This window comes from Struthio camelus, chromosome 4 (genome assembly GCF_040807025.1).
Source record: "Struthio camelus isolate bStrCam1 chromosome 4, bStrCam1.hap1, whole genome shotgun sequence".
NCBI classification, from domain to species: domain Eukaryota; kingdom Metazoa; phylum Chordata; class Aves; order Struthioniformes; family Struthionidae; genus Struthio; species Struthio camelus.
The window spans coordinates 24,196,903-24,216,911 of record NC_090945.1 but is presented as its reverse complement, the minus strand read 5'-3'; the positions used below and the strand labels follow the sequence as shown (position 1 = coordinate 24,216,911).

The window sequence follows — 20,009 nt, the reverse complement described above, 5'->3', positions numbered from 1 at the left end:
CTTTGCTGGGGCTTTCAGACAGTTGTGGGAGAGATGGCAGCAAGCAGGCCAGATAATGTAGGTCACGGACACTGCAGCTCTGATGAAAAACTACACTACTTTCACTTTTAATTTGTTCAGTGTAAATTTAAACCTCTGGCCTCTACAGGAAAAAACTGGAGCTAGTAAACAAACACAGCTGCAGCTGAACCTGGAGACTACTAGCCTGCATCTCTCCCAGTTACATCCTTTCTGTCCGTACCTGAGTCTCGCCTGAAGTCGGTTAACTGAGATATCTACAAGCGGAGGTATGTCGTATAGACATAGAATGAAAATACTTAGATCTCCATATTGCCTTATTCATTTGATCTGCTCTATCTGATCAAACTAATCAATGGTTATGACATTGAATGATAAGTTTCCATTTAAAGGAGTACATCAGTGTTAGACCTTTAGATTTAGGAAGACCCCCGAAGCAATTCACAAATGTTAGTTTTATATGTAGAAAAGTACTGCTTTAGTCACTGCTTTGGAAACAGATACTTATTTATGTAACAGGACACAAACCAACACCCTACAGATAACACATCAGTAAGAATATTTTGATGAAACTACTTTTGCCCCTGTATCTGCAGGAAAGCCTATGCTCCACAGCAGAGTTGTCAGTTCTCTCTACCATTGCTAATGCAACTTGTAAACAGTCTTAGTAATAATGTCTGTTGCATCTCAAAAGGTATTTAAATAGCAAAAAAGTATTCACTCAAAATGACACATGGAAAATGCAGTGATTGCAAGCAAGCAGCAGCTTGTTGATTCTATCTCTGTCCTAAAAGACATCCTCTCCAGCAGACACTGCTCTCTTCCAGCCTTCTGCAATACTACCCCAGAAAATGATGTTGTTACAACTGTCAGTGGATTGCAAAACACAAACAAACAAAAAACACTTTGATTTTTTTGAGAGGGTTCCCAGCCAAAAAAGGCATTCAAGATCCTCTTGTGAAGCAGGGGGTAACCTTAGAAACAGGGCCAGCCAGAAGTCGTGTGCAAATAAGCCCTTATTTCTAAGCTGGGTGACTACCTTATGGAAAGGATCGCTCCATAACTCTTTCAGTGCTGGTAACCATTAAACTATCCTTGGGGAAACCAGACTGAAAAGTGTAATAAATTAGAACATACTACCCTTTCCCTCCCTGCCTAAAGACCCAAAACGAGCTATACAGATCTGACCAGGACAGCAATGTCATTCTGTGGCCTAGGTCTGATTAAAAGAGGAGATTGGTAGAAGTGACATTGCAGTAACAGATCTGGGGAATATAAACATCTTGCTTTCCAGCCTCATAAATGCCTGTATGTCTTGTGGAAGAGAAGGAAGGGAATAACGCTCACAAAAAAAAAAAAAAAAAGGGCATTTGGGGTAGAGAAGCAAATGAAGGAATATTTTCTGGCCTCCCTTAGTGAAGAAAGAGCAGGTCACCTGCAGAACTGGTCACCTGTTCCGACTGCTCCTGCAGCGCTTTTTGATACATGATGTCAAGGGCTGCTTGACGTAGCTAATGAAAATCTTCAAGGACGTCTGACCTTTGTCTGTTACTGAGAGGAGATCAAGCGACAAAGGATGCTAAGGAAAACACTGCAGAGAACGTGGACCTCACTCTCGACTGGCAGGAAGCTAGCAGAGTTCAGAACAAACTGGAGTAATCTTGCCATAATCTTTTCAATCGGCTCTCTAAAACAAAGAGCCCTGCCATACAGCCCTTTCCCTTCTCAACCAGCTGGGAAGCAGGTCAGGACACATATAAGGGCATTTCAACAGTGCTCAAGGCTTGCAACAGAGAGAGAGTTCAGAGTAGCTACGAGGCAGCTTTGCATGTTGAGGTATCTCCTTACAACACGATGCTTTTGCAGCTTGGCCAATAGCAGGGAACTTAGCCCTGTGCGGCAGCTGCCTAATAATTATCAGATGATATTCTCATGAACTGAAGCTTCACCACTATTTATGCCTTTCATTCCCAGCAGTGACTTTAATCCCCAGACTGATACTTCAACAAATTTCCTAGTGTTTTCAATCGGTCATGATTCCTATGTCATTGATCATGGCCTGTAGCTTCCCCATTAAATCTAGAATATCTCTACTTGAAATCAGTAAGATCAGGACCTTTGGCCTGTTCTGTTTAAAAGATAAAGAGGGAGGCAAATGTGTCTGAATCCAATTAAACTTACTCGAAAAGAGACTATAAAACACCGTGAGAAATACTGTGAAGAGTAAACCAGTAGAAGTTTCTAATTTTCTAACTATTGGCAGAGCTTTGAGGCTCCAATTCAAACAAAATTAAGCAGCATGGTGCCGTTCTTAAAATCTGTAGTGCAAGTGAGGATGGGACAGGAATATGGCAAACACTGTATGATCACCAGCATCCTCCATTCCTGAATTAATACTACTGACAGGCTGTTTTTCAGGCATTTACTGAGGAGACCTTACTTGCGGTCTTGAACCAGCCTGAAACAATTCGGATCCAACAGCAAGAGTGGCACAGGGCCGTACAAAGTACACAGCATTAACGTGGCTTATCTATATCCTATCAGTGGTATGTTTATGACAGTTTGCTGTGGCTTTCCGCCTCCATCTAAAACTTCACGCTTAGAGCAGGCCCTGCTGTCTCCCATCGGAGGTGACAGGATCTACCCGTTTTCCCTAACCAAACAGCTTGGTTCTTTCTCTTTTCTTCCAACCGCGAGGGCTCGGCTGACTATTTCCTGCCCTGAGTCCCAGCCTCATCTAATGAGATGGCATACTAAACAGATTAGCAGTATTTCACTTTCACAGTATAAAGAACCCAGTTTACTAAAGGATTAGCAAGTATAACATTAAAGTGTTATATATAGATGGTTGCTTCTCATCTGTGCTACATCTTGGTCACAGAGGACTTGTTAAAATATAGGAAATGCCAAAAGGAAAGAAACCACAAACAAGCAAGGCAATGAATCTGGAGGACAGTGGCAGTGGTTGCACACATGATACTGCTTCAGGAGAAAGACTGTTACCAGCAGCGAGCAGTAATTGCCGTGCAGCTCTTCTTGACATGCAGACAAACAGACCAAAGGAAGGAAATATATTTTTAAACAGTTCAATTTAATGACCATGGCTGTTAAGGAGCAAAAGAGAGAACTAGATTACTGTAAACGAATAGGAAAGCCTGCTAGCATGCCAGTGATAGTCTGAGATGTTTTTAAACAGAAAGTAGTCTCTCATGAAGCTAGGGAAATGGAATAAATGATCTAGACTATGTTTTTCGCAGAGGTCACATAACAAAACCTGTTTTATATCTCTAAATATATTCTTTTTGCTCTTTTTAAAATTGGATTGTCCACCACTGCTTACCTTTGTAACTTGTGGGTTTTGCTCAAGCTTCTCTCCACAGCAGGTTTGCTACTTCTGCTTCTTGCAGGGTTGTTACTCCATAAAGAAGTTTAAAAAATTGCTCTGGTAAAAAGCCAACCTACTCTTAAATTAATTTCTAATATCGGCCAGTGCCCCGCCGCGGAGCCTCACAACTTGCACACGCCAAGCCTCTGCAGTTCAACGCCTTCTTGCTAAAAGCAGCACAGTCCAAGTGCTGCAGACTTCACTGACTGGCCGCTCCTAGTATATGAAGTACATATTACTAACAATAACTTGCTACAAGTTTCTCTTCTTGGGAAAGGTAAATGCTTTCTCTTTGAGTTTGGTAATCATCAACACAACAGCCTATTTGCCACAGAGCTAACAGAAGTGCCCAGAGAAAAAGTGGTAACAATGTTTACGCAACAAGTTTTTGCACTTTCAGGATACCATAGAGCAAATGGCATTTTGCTAATATTTACTGCTTTCCATTTTGTTCTCTTTAACTATAGCTTGCTGTGAGATTCATGAGTTTAAAAGCAGTCTGCTTTGCTGTATAATGAAGATCAGAGAATTTCACAGTTAGTCTGTGTTTGGACCAAGATTTCACAACAGCACATTTTCCAAAAAGCAACCAGTCTTGAACTCAAAACACCAACAGGTAAGAGTTTACTCCTGTTTTAAGAACTTATGCCAGTGATTCCCCTCCCGCCCCATCACCCATTTTTTAAATTTATTTTAATTTGTTTGGTTCACTGACGCTCTGGCTGACCGAAAACAAAAAAGCGTTGGAGACCAAGACCTGTGACAACAATGAGTTACAAACCTAAGTGAGTGCCCCTGCGTTCACCTGGGCCCTGGAAACAGTACCACCGTGCCAGTGCCAAACTGCCCACACCCGGAGCCAGCGGGAACGGTCCTGGGCACGGCAGCCGCGTTGCACCCGGAGCCAGCGGGAACAGTCCTGGGCACGGCAGCCGCGTTGCCACTTCGGGGATCTGCGTGGTTACCTCTGCACACGCAGTGCTGTGCACCAGCACTACTTGGCCATCTCTAATGCATCCCTTCCTTTTGCTCTATGGACAAGCCCTAGGAAAACTGGGGTTTGTGCATTGACCCTTCCACATGCAGGAGCAAAAAGGCATTAGCTGCCACCACTGTTCTTCAGCTGCACTGGAAACGAAAAAGCTACTTCTTGCTAGCCTGAATCACATGTATGCTAAGGAGCGCGGAGAGGAATGGAAGAGAAAGGTCTCTTATGAAAAATACCGGAGTCTCCCAACCTCTGCGGAGGGGGCAAAAAGCCCGTGTGGCAGCTGCCTTTCAGCCCAGCGGTTTCTCCGAGCACCCGGGCCGTGCCGGCAGCATGGCTCCCCACGGCTGTAGCCCCTCGTGCCGGGCAGAGCCCCGCGCAGTGCCGAGCCCTGGCCTGCAGCTCCCAGCAGCGCAGGCCTGGTCTCTGCCCCTGAGCTGAGTCTGTCAAGTGTTAATAGGTTGTGCCAAGCAAAAACACATTCAGTTTTGTGCGGAATTTGAATATATTTGTTTTGAGCCTTATATTTTAGTCCCTCTAGCTACCCAGTAACAAGAAGTTCAACATCTCCCTTCTTCAGAAATCTAGCAATATCACATGGCACTGGTGATTTATTCAGAGACATATCAAATCTACAGTTACAGAACTTTGTTCTCTTGGGGTTTGAATTTTTATAACATAGGTTTGAGTTTCTCATCCACGTTTCTGAAAAATACCGGATTCATACTACAGCCTCCGCTCTCCCCCTCTTCCCCGATAGACTTTGCCCGAGATAAAACAAGGGTGTCATATGGTTAAGTTAGGTCCATCCAGAAGATGGACCTAACTATGCTTCAGCCACAGCTGTAGGCGTTCCTATTACTGAAATCAGCTTGTGTTTCCTTGCTCTTCTGTTTGCATATTTAAACTTTGTGCTAATATACACTGAACTCCCTGCAGCACTGTGACACATTTTATTAAGGTCTCAAAAGTGCTCTTGGTTGCATGGATGGCAGGAGGAATAAATCCCACTTCTACTTCTCACTCACTCTTGTTAAACAATACCAATACTAACCAAGTAATATCAATAATGATACTACCAATAATATGTTAAGTAAACTTGTTAAATAATAATTAAAGAAAATGGCTTCACTCACCAAATGTGTAGATACGCTAGCATCTGACCCTATGTAATATAGACTTAACTGAATATCATTGCTAAGTGTGCATTCAAGGTAAGAACGCAAACTTGTTTTCTTTAAGTAAAAGTATACAAAAATGGTTTGGCCAAACTTGGAGCTCATACTCTGTGCCAGGTTTACCTATTAGAACTTCTAAAAACTATAAATGACAGAAGGTACCAATGAGTGAGAGTTTGGGAGTTCCCTGGGACCAAGAAATTTCTATTTTAATTAATAATTCTATTTTAATTAATAATAGTAATAATAATAATAACAATAATAATAATCTCATAGCGAGGGGCCTAACTGAATTTAGTGGCTGCAGTTATCCAACAGAACAATGGAGAAAATGTCCTCAAGCAGCTGCTTGTTTTCCACCATGGCATGCAGAAGCATTTTACAACAGTTTAGGGGTGGCATATTAAACAGCCTTCTAGCATATGTTAAAATGAAAATGTAAAAGTCCCAGTCTGAAAAGTAATCATCCTTCAGCTAATATAAGTGAAAAGTGCCAGAATATAGGTTTGATGTTCTGAGAGATGCTGGCATGACTTATTTTTTGCATGCTGATCCAGTTTGGACACTGCAAATAGTCCTGGCATATTCCCTGTACTGGGGTCTCCCTGCATCCAGCAGGAATAGAACTGACTTCTGGCAGAGCTGCAGCAGAAACAGTGTTAGAAAGCACAAACACGAGGGTTACTTCACCGCTGAAGCTGTTCAGTTGCTTCCAGAGCAAAACTCATGAGCCAGCCAAATGGTTTCTCTGCTAGCAAGATTTTAGACCCAGAGCCATAGCTCTTCCCTTTTCCAGGTCGAGGCTCTATGTGAAACCTTTTAGCTCTCTCAGGAGGTCAGGCTCCCAAAAGGACAGGTAATCCAGCCCAGTGCTCTAATGCTTCAACCCCCAGGCCCTTGACTTTGTCTGTAAGGAGTTGTTGCTTTATTAATAACCCTCTGCTTGTCCTGATGGTGTTCAGCTAGTTCAAAAGCTGCACTCCTGGCTTAGCTGAGCAATATAATTAGAGGCAGGTTTTTCATTGGGGGTGAGGGGGATATTTGAAAAATATCTCTGCTTCCTCAAAATGAAACATTTTTCTAGGATGCAAAACTGGGCTGGGGATATATTTGGCTCTGATGGGGGTGAGCAAGAGGAAAGGCAGATGGGCAGTGAGAAGGCTGCAAATTAAAAGCCACCACAGCCTTCTGCCAGAAAGGAGGAAAAACTGCTGTTCCCAGGGCTTGCAGCTGTGAGCAGGGGCATCACGTGAGATAAGTCAATACTTGCCACTTAGTTTTAAACTGTCATTTTCATGGTGTGTCTGGGGCAAAATACAGGGCTCCGCTATCTTTCCCTAAACTGTCAGGACTGGACTAAAAAACAGAGAAGAAATGTGGAAACAAAAATCTCAAGGAAACTAAATTCAGGTCATGGCTTTGAGTCAGCCAGAGTAAAGGCAGGTCCTGTCCTGTCCTGTCCTGTCCTGTCCTGTCCTGTCCTGTCCTTTCCTCTCCTTTCTTTTCCTTTCCTTTCCTCTTTTCTTTTTTCTTTCTTTCCCTTCTTCAATGCCAGACTTGTTTAATGAGACTCTCCTTGGTGAATTTCCTTCTGCAATTAACAAATGAAAAGGAAAAATACTGCATTACATTAAAAAAAAAAACACACAGCTGCCTTATGCGGGCCATTTCCATTTCTAAGACTGGGAAAAGGTTTTGCTGCCTCTGCTTAGGCAAAGTGTTACTTTTCAGCCTTGTTTTGATTTGGGAGTGAGAGGGAGGGGGGAAACTTGTGAGTGTCTTAAATGATTGTAGACTTTTGTATTTATTTTAAATAATAAACACCAAAAAAATAACAGTGAGAAACAGTCGATAGCAAACGGACCCGGACAAATCTTTCACAACAAACACAGCTGACAGTTAATCGCACAAGGTTTGAAGGACCATCTTGAACTTCAATGGGTGCTAACCACACACGCTTTAAATAAAAGAGTATCTTGACACCTTAGATAGGCTCTTACAACTCTTCTCCGCTATGGTTCTATTAAAAAAAAACAACTGGCAGGTTGGGTTTGCTTTGAGTTTGCATGCAAGGAGGAAGGCAAAGTAGGCATATATATGCTCTCTACTTTTCTTGGCACCAGAACAAACTGGTGGACGCCACCCACGAATTTGTTTAGGCAGTAAGATGACTCTCTACCATTAGGACACCCCAACTGTGGGCGAGTCTACTTTCTGAGCGCAAAAAAGCTTACCTGCTTCTAAGATAGGGCTTAGCAAGTTTATCAAAAACGATTATAGGGAATGCATGAGGTGCTTCACAGCCCCACCGGCCTCTTATAAAACAGTATTGCTCTTAATACTCCTGCACATGCTGCCTGCAGCCCGAGTCACATTTCTAGGATGACAGTGATGAAAGTGATCTCTGGGATTACAGACCCGGGACAGGAAGGGCTTGGCAGAGCATCATATGGCTGGGCCTAATGCACACAGGTGGCAGAGAAGTTTCACCTCTCCTCTCTTACAAGCCTAAAGGATGCAGATCTGAGAGCTTTATTGTGCAAAAGCTTCTCTCTCACTTTCAATTTCTTCCCTGCAGAGCGGTGCCAATGCAAACCCCCCCAGGCAGCGAGCCTGAGACCTGTTGAGCAACACGTTCACAGTGCAACTCTGACAGAGACTCCGGCATGTTACTGCAGTCTACAAACAGCAATACGCAGCCTTCGTCTGTGCAGGGACCTTCCCACAAACCGCATCCTGAGGAGCTCTGCAGAGCTACCAGAAAGGAAGAGAAATTCAGAGGAGAAAAGGAGGAAAGAAACGCAAAGCCTGCACACATTAAGGGACAGAAAGAGTGTGTGGCCTCACACGGACACGCAAGGGCTGCCAGCCGTTCCAGTCACCGCCTCCTCTTCTACATCCCTACAGCCCCCGGGGAAAGGCTGCTCTCTGTCCCTGGCGTCCTTGAAGGCAAGGGCTGTATAAACCAGTCTGATACAGTGTTGGAGAGCTGACGCGAGACCTGGGGACATGTATCATTGCTCCTTGACCCTGAGACAGGCTCGAATGGCTGCTGCTACTCTTTCAGCTTTTGCAGTAGGGATCCCAAAACAGTCCCTGGCAAGACACCCAGCCTGCCTCTGGCACCCAGCTCTGTAGACCCAGCAGGTTTAGCTGCACTGGTAAATACTGGTAGTTCAACCTAAAATAAATAAATTAAAATCACATTCCTTTGGGGTTGACTCATAAAAGAACTGTATTCTTTCTACTTAACTGCTCTTCCCTTCCCCGATTTGTTCGTTTCCCTTTGTGGCAGAATGAAATATTTCAGTTTACCTGTGACCAGCTGCCGCACAGCTCCCCAAGCCAAGCACAGGTTTGCTCTGTGCTTCACATAAGTTTAGTCTTACTAATGGTTTAAAGAGCTCCATTTCGGAAGCAAACATTATTTCAAAGTGAAATGTTAAAACGCTTCATTCAAAACCTCCCTGAGACGTACCCTCGCTTAGATTCCTCTTCTTTCTTTTCTCTTTTGCTGAAACGCTTTGCTGCATCTGTGCATTGATTTGGCTGACAACACTGCGTTGCTGGGAGAGGTAATCCATTTGCTAGCCCATTTCTAGTAATCTCTACTTGACCATCCCAGTTAAATATGTCCTTTGTAAGTAGAACAGCTATTTGTTTGGCTTAGTTTGGATCAGCGGCATTTCTTACGTGTTGCCACAGAGTAAGAACAGAGTAAAGATGTCAGGATTTGGCCCTACACCGTAGGTGGAGAGGAGAGAGAAAGGGAGCCTGGCTATTACAAATAGCAGCATTCATCTGAGCTGAAAGTTTTGGTAACTAAAGTTTTTACCAGCTGATGCTTGGTAACCTCCATGACAAGTCTCTGGTAGTCTCAACCCAGATCCCAGGGAACCTCCTAAGGAACAACACGGCACTGGCAGCAATTGGCAACCTCTGTCTTCCGTGCCGAGGCTGCTCAAACACCTGAATGGGAATTACCTGAATCGCTCCCTCCGGGTCAGGTCAGCCCAGGTCACGGCTGAGGTGAGCAGAGAAACCTTGCAGCCCATGTGCGCAAGTGCAAGCCAACAGGGCTGCCAAGCCAGTGTCTTTCTTAGTTGTAAATTCGTACTTAGAAAAGCACATTCTGTGCTTTTCCACATAATTCTCTATTTGTGACCATAAATACATCAAGAAAACATAGCACTAGCACAGGCTACTGCAACTTACTGGCAGGGAGACCCTTGCTTAGGGCATAAGGCAGGCAGAAAGCATCTATTTCTACAGCTGGGAAATACAGCTCAGCAACTCCAAGCCAAACTTAAACATTCTTCAGGCAAAGCTGCTCTACTGCCTATCAAGCATCAAACATATCTGTATGCTGTCCTCTTTAGCTGCCTAGGCCAAGTGGGAAATAACAGGGTGAGAAGGCCGAGACACTGCCAAATACATGGGTGAAAGAGCAGAGCAGCTAGTCTCCTAGCTGCAACTGTTATAGCCAGAGAAGCGGTTAGGTTTGGTCCAGAGCTCAATGGTGTGAATGGAAAATTCTCTTAAATTTTAGAGCACTTTGGAAAAGCTGCACGTTAGCTGGTGCATACTGATCTTGTCATTTGCCACTCCTGGCTCAGACAGCAAAGCTTGAAAGCTTTAACTGTTATTATTTGATTCTTACCCCCTCACCTTGCCTCCCAATATTTTTTTCTTGACTGAGCAACCTTTCTTTAGGGGCATGTCTGCAGGTACTATGAACTTCCAGTGACCTCTCCTTCTGTGTGACCTCTCATGGGGCAGAGATTGGTCGAACTAGCAGGTCACTTCCACTTCCTTAAGGTTCCTTGCACTCTCTTTAATGTGTTCAGCATTGCCCTTTGCTGCTAGCTGGCTTGGTTTGCAAGACTGCCACTCCCTATGTGGGTGTGTTGGTTATATCTACATCACTTACTAAGTGAAAAAGAAACGTTTGAAAACGTTACCCCTCATGTAAAAAGTTACATGGCCCAGTTTCCAAGGGTGAGTTAAAGAAAGAGATCTGAGGAGGGGAACTACGCGTCTGACCATATGTTTCTGCTTTAGTCAACTGGAAGAGTCAGTTTAGGTCATTTATGACCTATGCTTTCTGACAGCAGTCATTAGCAGGAAACGATATGGGGATATCACTGAGGGCTTGCCTTCCTCCTGTTTCCTGGAACTTGCACTCAGGGAACTTGCACGCAGGTGGGGTCACCCATAGCCGTGCTACGGCTCACCTTCCTCACCAGACCAGCCGCGAAACCCAGGCTGCTGAGGAACGTCCTACCCTACGTCAGAGCATGATGCTCTCTACTTAAGGAAAACACGGTTTGTTTCTTTTCTATTCATTTTTGGCCCATCTGATATAGCTGAACCCATTAAGGTTAGCTTCAGCACATTAGTGCAAGACTGTACTTCCACTGATGCTGGGTTGTTTGTGCTACAACTCTGCATTGAGTAACTACTTCCTTTACAGCAACTCTGGTGCAGGTTTCACTTGCAACAAGACTTTAGGGTACACCTGCAGAACAGAAATCAAAAGGTACTTATTAAGAGCAAAGGTGACTTAAACTTCATCTTTGGTTTATAACAACAGCTTGTTGTATATACCAATTGTGTTGTACATATATACCCCCCCTCCCTTAACTTCACTGTAGGTCACCTGAAGTATCTCAGCTTAGTTGCCCAGATGTAAAACAAACATATAATGATATTTCTGTTGTCTGTCTTGTCTTCTCACACTGCAAGTATTTGGAGACATTGTTTCTTGCGTCGTGTCTGTAACACAACTATGTGTGCTAGAGCCTGTTAACAACACAAAAATAAAACACAACACTGCCAAGGGTGAAATCTAATTTTTTTCCCCTAACTTCTCATACTTATGCTGAATGTGACAGCATTATGAGACACACAGGGACATATTAATATGGACAGATTTTCAGTTTTAAAGCAGGAATTATTTTTACTGTGCACTCACATACAGTATTTTTCCTAACTAACAGTGGACTGTTTGCAAATACACCTCACTTCAGGCCATAATTACTTTTAAACTGGTTCATCTACCTTAAATACTTGTGTAACCTTGTTACTGCTCACACTCTTTAATTTTTATTTATCTCCAGAAAAGGTCAGTACACTTTAGAGACAGAGACAGTGGTACAAAAATAGAGCTGGCCCCATTCCCATCTTTGCTTTTTGCTCCTCTGTGTGGTGGAACATTGTCTAATGGCAAGAGCTAGCAGAGACGGGTTTAAGATGTCCTGCCCTTTATCCTTCTCCTCCTCCATCCTCTCATCCTAGGAAACAGACAAATGTTTCTGACTTAGCCTGTAGGGCAAATAATTTCTCATAGGGACTAGAATGATAAATACCACACTCTCGGATGATCCTTAGCAAAGGGCTCTTTCTTTGGGGTAAATTCAGCTAATTCTCATTCGGTGACTGTTAGTTTTCAGTGGTTTACAAACCATTAAGCTGTTCCCTGTCTATATACCACCTTTAGGCTGCACCTATTCCTGGGCCTCATGGAGCTGCTCACCCTAATCTCTGCAGACACTGGGAGGGACAAGCCGCTTTACTGGCCCACTGACCACCTCTTAAGACTGTAAACCACGATGACTTTGTTCTTCATTCTCCAGGGCAGCAGACCCCCCTAAGCGTGTGCCTCTGCGGTGCCTGTGGAGCACAGACGGCTTCAGAAAGGAGCGGGAAAGGAGGGAGGCCTCTGCATTACATGAAAACAGCAACAGCAGAAAGCAGGCTTTGTGGCGATGGTGGGACTCGGCCTGACCCCGCACACTGTACTGGGCAATGGAGCGATACAGCTCCAGGCAAATCCATATGCTCCCAGCTATGTGGAGCCATTCCAGTGTTCAGCTGCTGGATTAGTGCTCAGGAGACAGGACTCGCTCCATCACAGACTTTCCTCACAGCAAAGAAAATCTGACCATGTCCTCAATCATAATATGGTGCCAAACTCCCATGCAGATCACTTGAATAAATATCTTGTGGGCTGTAGTCACATTTTCTCAGTATACAAACGTCTTGTTTCTCCGTAACCAGTCTGATTTCATCCAAGTTAATGACAACCTTCCCCCTAACCTTTTACACCTTGTAGATTTTCTCAGTGTCTATCTCAGGAAATAAGACACAAAATATTGCCCAAGACTCTCTTCTCCTACTCAAACACACTTCTGATTATTCATTTCATTAATTAATTGCATTGAGGAACTGTAGCATGAAGCATGCCACATTTAGGACACATCTGCATTCTCCCTTTTAATACCTCTTCATGATTTGCAATGTTTTTCTCTCATTTACAGCCAGAATAACATTTCCTAACGCAGACTGAAGCACAGAAGTCAGTTGCCTTTACTACTGACAGATGCACTTCAATGTAATTAGTTTCATGACTATTAATGAAATAACTCATTTGAACTTCTGCCACTCAAATGTTAATGAGTAAGACCGGATAGTGGTTTGTTAATGGGCTATAGATCCTCTTACCTCCACAGTTTGTTAGTTCAGATCTGGCCCATTTCCACCATGACCAGAGGTCATTACTACCTGAAGACTGTTTGATAATCTGCCTGACAGGAGTCAGTAGTATTAAGCCCAGGCTTAGAAAGAAACCGCCTTACAATTTGTTCTCAGCAGAAAAGCAAAAGGGAGAAAGGTCACTGCAATGTGCTACATTTATGTATCTGTGGTCAGAAAATTTCAGTCCTTAGGACTGTTTATCCAGAACCTTTCACCAGCAATAAATTCAATGAAGGTAGAAGAGAAATCGTTTGAGCTGAAAAACCTTGTGGATTTTTTGTGCAAGATACAATTAACCTGTCTGACTCACCACTGCAGGTTGTTTGCTTTTAGCACATTTCTAAAGAGAACTGGAAAAATAAATAAATGCTAACCCCATGAAAGATCATACTTGATGTTTGCAAGTTTTAGCCAGTTGCTAATTAGGTCCAGAAAAACATTTCACAGGCAAACTGCGCTGCTCCTCAGCTCCTAGTATATTGTTAACTATAACCACTATAGCAAAGCAAAAGGTTACACATGGCATTCAATAGCGGCCAGAACAGATTGCATCCGCTCACTCTTAAAAAATGACTCTTCGCTATTTGGGTACCAGTACAATTCAGCCCCATACATAAGCACATCTCAAAATTAATAAATTCACGCTGACAACAGGCTGGTGCAAGCCTTGAGAATTATTGCTGCATCTTCACAAACAGTAGTCTGTGACATGAAGTAAAATTATGTGCTCAAGGACATGCGGGAACTGGAACTGATTAAGTTTTCATGGGGGACTTTAGGTAAGGTAGGCACAACATAATTACTCAAACAGAAATTCAAACACTGCACTCAGGTTGGCAACCCTTCTCCCATGACTGCGCATGGGCCTGACCTAGGTGACATGTCTCACTAACAGCATGATATCTCCAGCAGCATATTCCTTCTTATTGCCACCTGGACGGCTGTTTTTATATTGACACAAAACACGATCGCATAAGGAATTCTGAACAAGCCCCCTCCTATAACATTTATTATTTTCAACCAAATAGGGAATATTGTCAGTTTGCTGATTATGAACCATACGCAATTGTCTAGCTTATCTTAGCTTGCCCCTTCTTTCCTCAGGCTCCTAAGAACATACTTTTACTTGGACCAGATTATCTCCTGAAAGAAATCTCGTGGGAGAGGGATCTCACAAATCCTCACAATTCTTCTTGGCCACGATGAAAACGAAAATTACTGGACAGTAACTCTAAGTTGTGACCCTGAGTCTGTGTGGATCTGATAGTAGGATGGGAGCACTCTTTCAAATGAAGTTATAGGCTATAGGCTTTGCATGTCCCCGTGTGCACAAGCAGGATAAATACAAAATTTGTAGGGGGCTTGGTTTTCCATGAAATTTTTAAAATAATGATCCAGACTTACATTTCAGTTTGTTACATGTTTTTGAAAGTCACATCATATAATTAAGATAGTAATTGTAGCTCATTCTTCTTTTGAAAGAGGATCACAGCTTAGATAAAAATCAGCCATTGATTTAACTGGGCAGCATAATTTCACTGAGCTGTCTCATATATACATACATATATATATACACACACATGACTGGGCTTTTATTAGCAATAGACAATATATCAAGCAGCCAAGAAGAATTTATTGACCAGCATTGCCTTAGACTTCACAGGGGACAGTGACTACATGCCTGCATTTTTCAGATGTCAACATCTTTGCACCGAGTCTGATTTTTAGGGCAGAGTTGCTCAGTACCTTTTGCAAGCCAGATTCTTACACGGTGTTTCTCATTAGGAACCTAATGGGGAGGTATTAAAACTATTGGTTACTTTGGAAACCCCGAGTGAGCAGTAGATACGTGAGATTTGGTGTCTCTACAGAAGTCTGAAGGAAAACTCTCACATTACATCCTGCAGCCCTAACTCCACGGTTTCTTGTCTTTTTCCCCCATTTCCAGCTTTCACACAAAAGCATGACTCGTGTGCACAAGATCTGAATGCACAATTCATTAAAGAATTACAAAACGTCCAGATCCCACAGCAGTAGAAACACAGGTGGTTTTCCCTGTGTAATTCAGTCTGTCCATTGCCTTGCAGGAAGCTATGTGGGCCCTCAGGAGTAACCACCTGAACCTCTTCACTTGACAAGTGCTCACCTCTCTCCGACTGCAATATGGAGTAACTCTTGTGGGCTTTGGCTAAACACCTCAGTACACTGAATCTGGAGCAGGCTCTCTTTGGCAAAACCCTCAATATTAAAAGAAGCTGAAACCAAAAAACCTCCAGTTAAATGTTATATCTTGATGACTGGCGAGTACCTTTATCTATGAAGCCTCACTATCAGTTAGCATTGTCATTTGAAGTACAACCACTTTCGAGTTATTTCTTTATAGACTTTCATATTTAATCCAACTAGATTGCATGGCAGCTTCCTACACATATTGATGGTACCAAGCAAAGGTGACAGAAGGACTACCTCACTGTAGAAAAACTGAATTTGCCATAATTCAGAGACTTGATAGAAAAAAGTGCTTTTATTAGCACTGCTTGAATATTATGCTTTGGTTCTCTTGAAACGAGACAGTATTTATATTTTTTCTTTTTGCTGTTACACTGTTTTAGGTTTGCTTTGTATTTGAGATTCTTTTAAAGCGAGCTCCTTTGCACTTCACCATGACGTTCCTGAAATAACTTTGAAGAAGAAATAATGAGCCTCCCCTTACTTTACAGGTTCTCTAATACAATGTAAGCAGCTTTACAAGGCTTAGCTGGTCTCTGCTGACCTAACTGCATATTTTACTCCTATAATAAACTAAAATAAGTAGCCTGCTTCCAAAACGACTAAGTAACATAGTGATTTTGTTATCTTCCTATTAAAAGAAAATCAAACAGTCTTTCAGGAAGTTAAAATCATTCATATGAAGTAGCTGTGGATGAGATTACTACAAACCTCTCGTGCTGAGAGGGACAGATTTTGTTTTAATAAGCAAATCAATATTGGGCTAAGGTTGTTGCATTTCTCTCTCCCTTTTTTTTTTTTTTTGTGTTTTCTAGCAATTTAGGTTTTTTCTCTTTGCCTTTGGTTCATTTTTATCAAGAGCAGACATTGTGTTCAAACCCCTGACGGCTGCTGCATTTGACTTCTCGCCAATCAGCACGACGGCGTTTATATAGGATCTGTCTGCTACTGAGTCACTCCATCCCCGCGGAGCGCGGGAGGTCACTGGCTGCCCGCTCTGAGCCCCGCAGAGACGCTGCCGGCAGCCAGGCCGGGCTGGGCAGCGGCTTTTACGTAAGAGGCAGCCTTGTGCCGTCTGCCTGCCATAAACTGCCCTGCCTTTGCTGCAGAAGAGGCCAATAATTTTGGTTTTTATTAACTCACATATTCAGGAGAGATAAGTTCACAGAATTTACTACCTGGAGAATTTATGTCTATGCACTGTAAAAAAGCGAGAGAGGAAAGACTCTTAAATTTCTGTACTGCACATATTGATATCGGGAAGCTCTAGCAGGGGAGGGCATTTAATTGGAAAAAAACCCAATTCTCTTAAGCCCACCTTCTTCACGTTCAGCCACAAGGAATCAACAATAATGCCATTAAATTGACGTCATTAAACTTCAGAATTGTTGCCTTATGGAAAAGAAACTAGGTGACCCTCAATTCAATCCAAGCTATCAGACAGAAAATTGTGTGTTGATTTAAACTTACTTCACAATGGTTTGGTCATTTTCTTTCCAATGATTTAGTTCTATTTTATCTGAAAACTTGATTTCTGAAGTCCTGGGAGCAGGTCTGTGGAGCAATATTTGATCAAAAACAGGGCTCCCTTTGGCTTTACCCACTGCCAACACTTTTTGTTGCAAGAAAAAAAAAAATGCTGTGCTGTGGCCCACACAACAGCCACAGTATTTTAAATGTCTCATTTTCAGAGAAAATTCTGTCTGGTTAGGTTGGGCAAAATTAAAAGTAAATGAACACAACTGTCCAATGGGAAACGCAAAGCAATCATAGCCATAAACATGCCTACGTCCATAGCATATAACAAAACTATGTAGGTAACGGATTAAACAAACATTTGGGCTGATCCTATGATCTATAAAGAGAACGAGGGAAGAAAGAGATGTAGCTCATTTGAAGCACTTGTTACGTGGCCACAAGCTTTATCTCCCAGAGATGCCACCATTAGCACTCAGTACAAATGGAAAATTGTACACTGCAGTTAGATCAACATGCTCTCTCGACCTCAAAAAGTTTCACTCAGAAAGTTCTAGACACTCAACATAAAAGGCCTTGAGATGGGAACTTACAAAAACACATCCTTTTTTGTGAAGATATGACCATCTCAAGAAGAACTGACAGGAAATACTACCAAAAAGGGCAAAATCTTCAGAGGTGGCAAAACGTTTTTACAGTGCTCTCACTATGTAGCTTTCTACATGTCTACTGAACTGATCAGCGTGTGTTTGTGCTAGAGCAATCCGGACAATATTTCCAATTTTAATTCAGTCATTTATTTGTAGATTAAATGCCAGAAAGGACCAGCATCTAACCTGAATTTCTTAGTACTGCAGGTCCTTAAATTTAAAGTAGTAACTCCTACACTGAGCTCAGTAAGTTACGTTTGGCTAAGGCACACTTTTCAGGCGGACATCTGCTCTTGAGTGGAAGAAATCCAGAGATATGAATGTACCAATTCCCTTAATAATTTACTCCAGTGCATAACAATACTTGCTACTGTTTGCAATTGCTGTGTAATTGACTTCACCTTTCAGCCAGAAACTCTACTTGGCCTCCCTTTTCAAGATGGAAGAATTTTTTAGCGCTTGGTATTTCATTTCCTTTCTGGTGCTAATATGCTAACCGAGTCACCTCTCACTATATTTTTGATAAAAATCACCACATAAATTCTTAATTTTTTCTTCGGAGGGCATCTCCAGGGGCCTCTGAATCATATGTGGGCACTTTTGCCACTTCTCCAGTTTTCCCAACATCGTTGTCGAAACCTGCATACTGGAAATACACAGAACATTTTTTTCAATATCCAAAACAATCTTTCATATTTCTTCCACTGCTGCCTTTTTGGATGTCAACGAGGACGTTCTCTGGAAGGAAGAAAACTGACCTGCCTAAAATAGTAACAGCCAGTGAACGGGCACATCCTCTACGAAAGCTATTTGAAATCATAGGACCTCCAAATACCTCTTCAGGTATAATTGAAGCCCATAAACACAGACCGAGTCTGCTCACTTTCTCTGCTAGGCACTTTATCAAAGATTAAAAACATAGAGAAAAGCAGGGGTTTCTTCCTTTTTGGCTATAAAAACCAAAGACCAAAACACTCACCAGCTAAGCGTAACAAGTGTGACAAGATGAAGCGAAAAATGGGCAGCTACCCCAAATGTGTGACTGGAGGACAGTCCCAACATATTTGGGGGCAAACATCACAGGAGAAAAACTTAAGAGGGCTACAATTAAAAGCCCAGCACAAGACCTTAACCACTGCTGCCTCTGCAGTCAAAACCAAGGCTCAGAACAGCTCTAAACAAACAGTAACTCAGCATATTTTTAACACATCTTTTATGTATCCTTTTCAGGGTAAGATGGCTGGCAAGAAGAATCAAAGGATATGCTGTACAAACAACTCACTACGCAATTTCCAGGTGAAATTTTAATTGCACAGAAATATAAAGGCCTTTGGCTTTATCAGTACAAAACCAATTTTATCTTTGTCCTCTTGCATGTTTGAATTTCTCTTGATTGTGCAAGTGAATGCAGAGCTCGATTGTGCAAGTTCAGGCGATGTGACGTTTATTCAGCAAATATATGTAAGAAACTGAACTTTAAAAATGTTAGACGCATAAATGTAATCGTTTGCTTTCCTGTAATTATTCGTCTGTAATTTAAATACCATCCCTCCAGTACAACTATGCCTAAAAGATGAGTCCTGCACTGTGCACAGGTTTGAAAGACATCCTTTTCTGTAGTTGTGGATTTATATCTATCCAATCTCTTATTTCAGTCATATGATCATAAAATGCTTTTCAATCAAAATTTATGGGGCACGAGCAAAGTGACACTTCATACAGAAACTTATAAGCCCAACCACTCTATCTTCACATACACAGCTCACCAAAATTGAGAAGAATCATCTTCCCAAAGAGTGCAAATATCACCAACAAATGAAAAGAAAAAGCCCTGCGGATTTTGAATCCGGCATTTGCTTTTTGTTCCTTCTCTTTCTGTGGCTTATGGAGCATCTTTGGCACCAATTCCCCAGCTGTGCTCACTATTTCATTGTTTCTCTGTACAAATTGTCATTCAGAAGTTTACAGTTAGTTATCCATCTACACCCAGCCGTGTATGCAGAATAATCCAGAAGTTATTTCCAAAATCTACAGCTTTTAACTGCACACTGACAGGGGGCCTTACAGAACCATTGCCTGTGCCCTGCTCCGAATTACTACTACACACACCTAGAAAGATCTTGGTCCTTTGGGGCAGTTTCAGAAGTTTGCATGCTTGTGTACTTGTAATCCCAGAACACCTTCTCAAATGCCTCTGAGCTAGTGCATTTATGAGGCTAAATTAAAGCATGGTACAAGTCTGAGATCTTCACCAGTGATAATATTTACCTGTGGCATCTTAAGAGGAGCATGACGGCATTGAAACCTGCCTCTGCTCTCTCTTCTTCTCAGTCAGAAAAATGGACGTACCAAGCAGCTGCCAAAAGAGAGCTGAAACTGCTGCTCAGCTGCTGCTCTGCTTTGGTTATTGCTATTCATTACGCACAAATTCCTACGATTTTCAAGGGTTTATGGATGTCTTGACGTCCTAGTTACATTTCACTGGCTCTTAGTAAAGCTGCAAGGGATCTGCCTGCCTCAGGTGGTCTTTCCCTCTTATTATGGGGAGC

At 42.5% G+C, this 20,009-nt stretch overlaps 1 protein-coding gene and 1 long non-coding RNA gene across 6 annotated transcripts in view; one reads left to right on the top strand and one right to left on the bottom strand.

Moving 5' to 3' along the window:
- The window catches only part of ELOVL6 (ELOVL fatty acid elongase 6), a 77,545-nt gene that overhangs the window by 33,285 nt on the left and 24,251 nt on the right, over nt 1–20,009 (bottom strand). The gene's annotated exons all lie outside the window — the stretch shown is intronic.
- On the top strand, nt 17–8,807 carry LOC138067157 (uncharacterized). Its single transcript, XR_011140877.1, has 3 exons — nt 17–287; nt 3,871–4,019; nt 8,148–8,807. It is a non-coding gene; the product is annotated as an uncharacterized lncRNA (long non-coding RNA).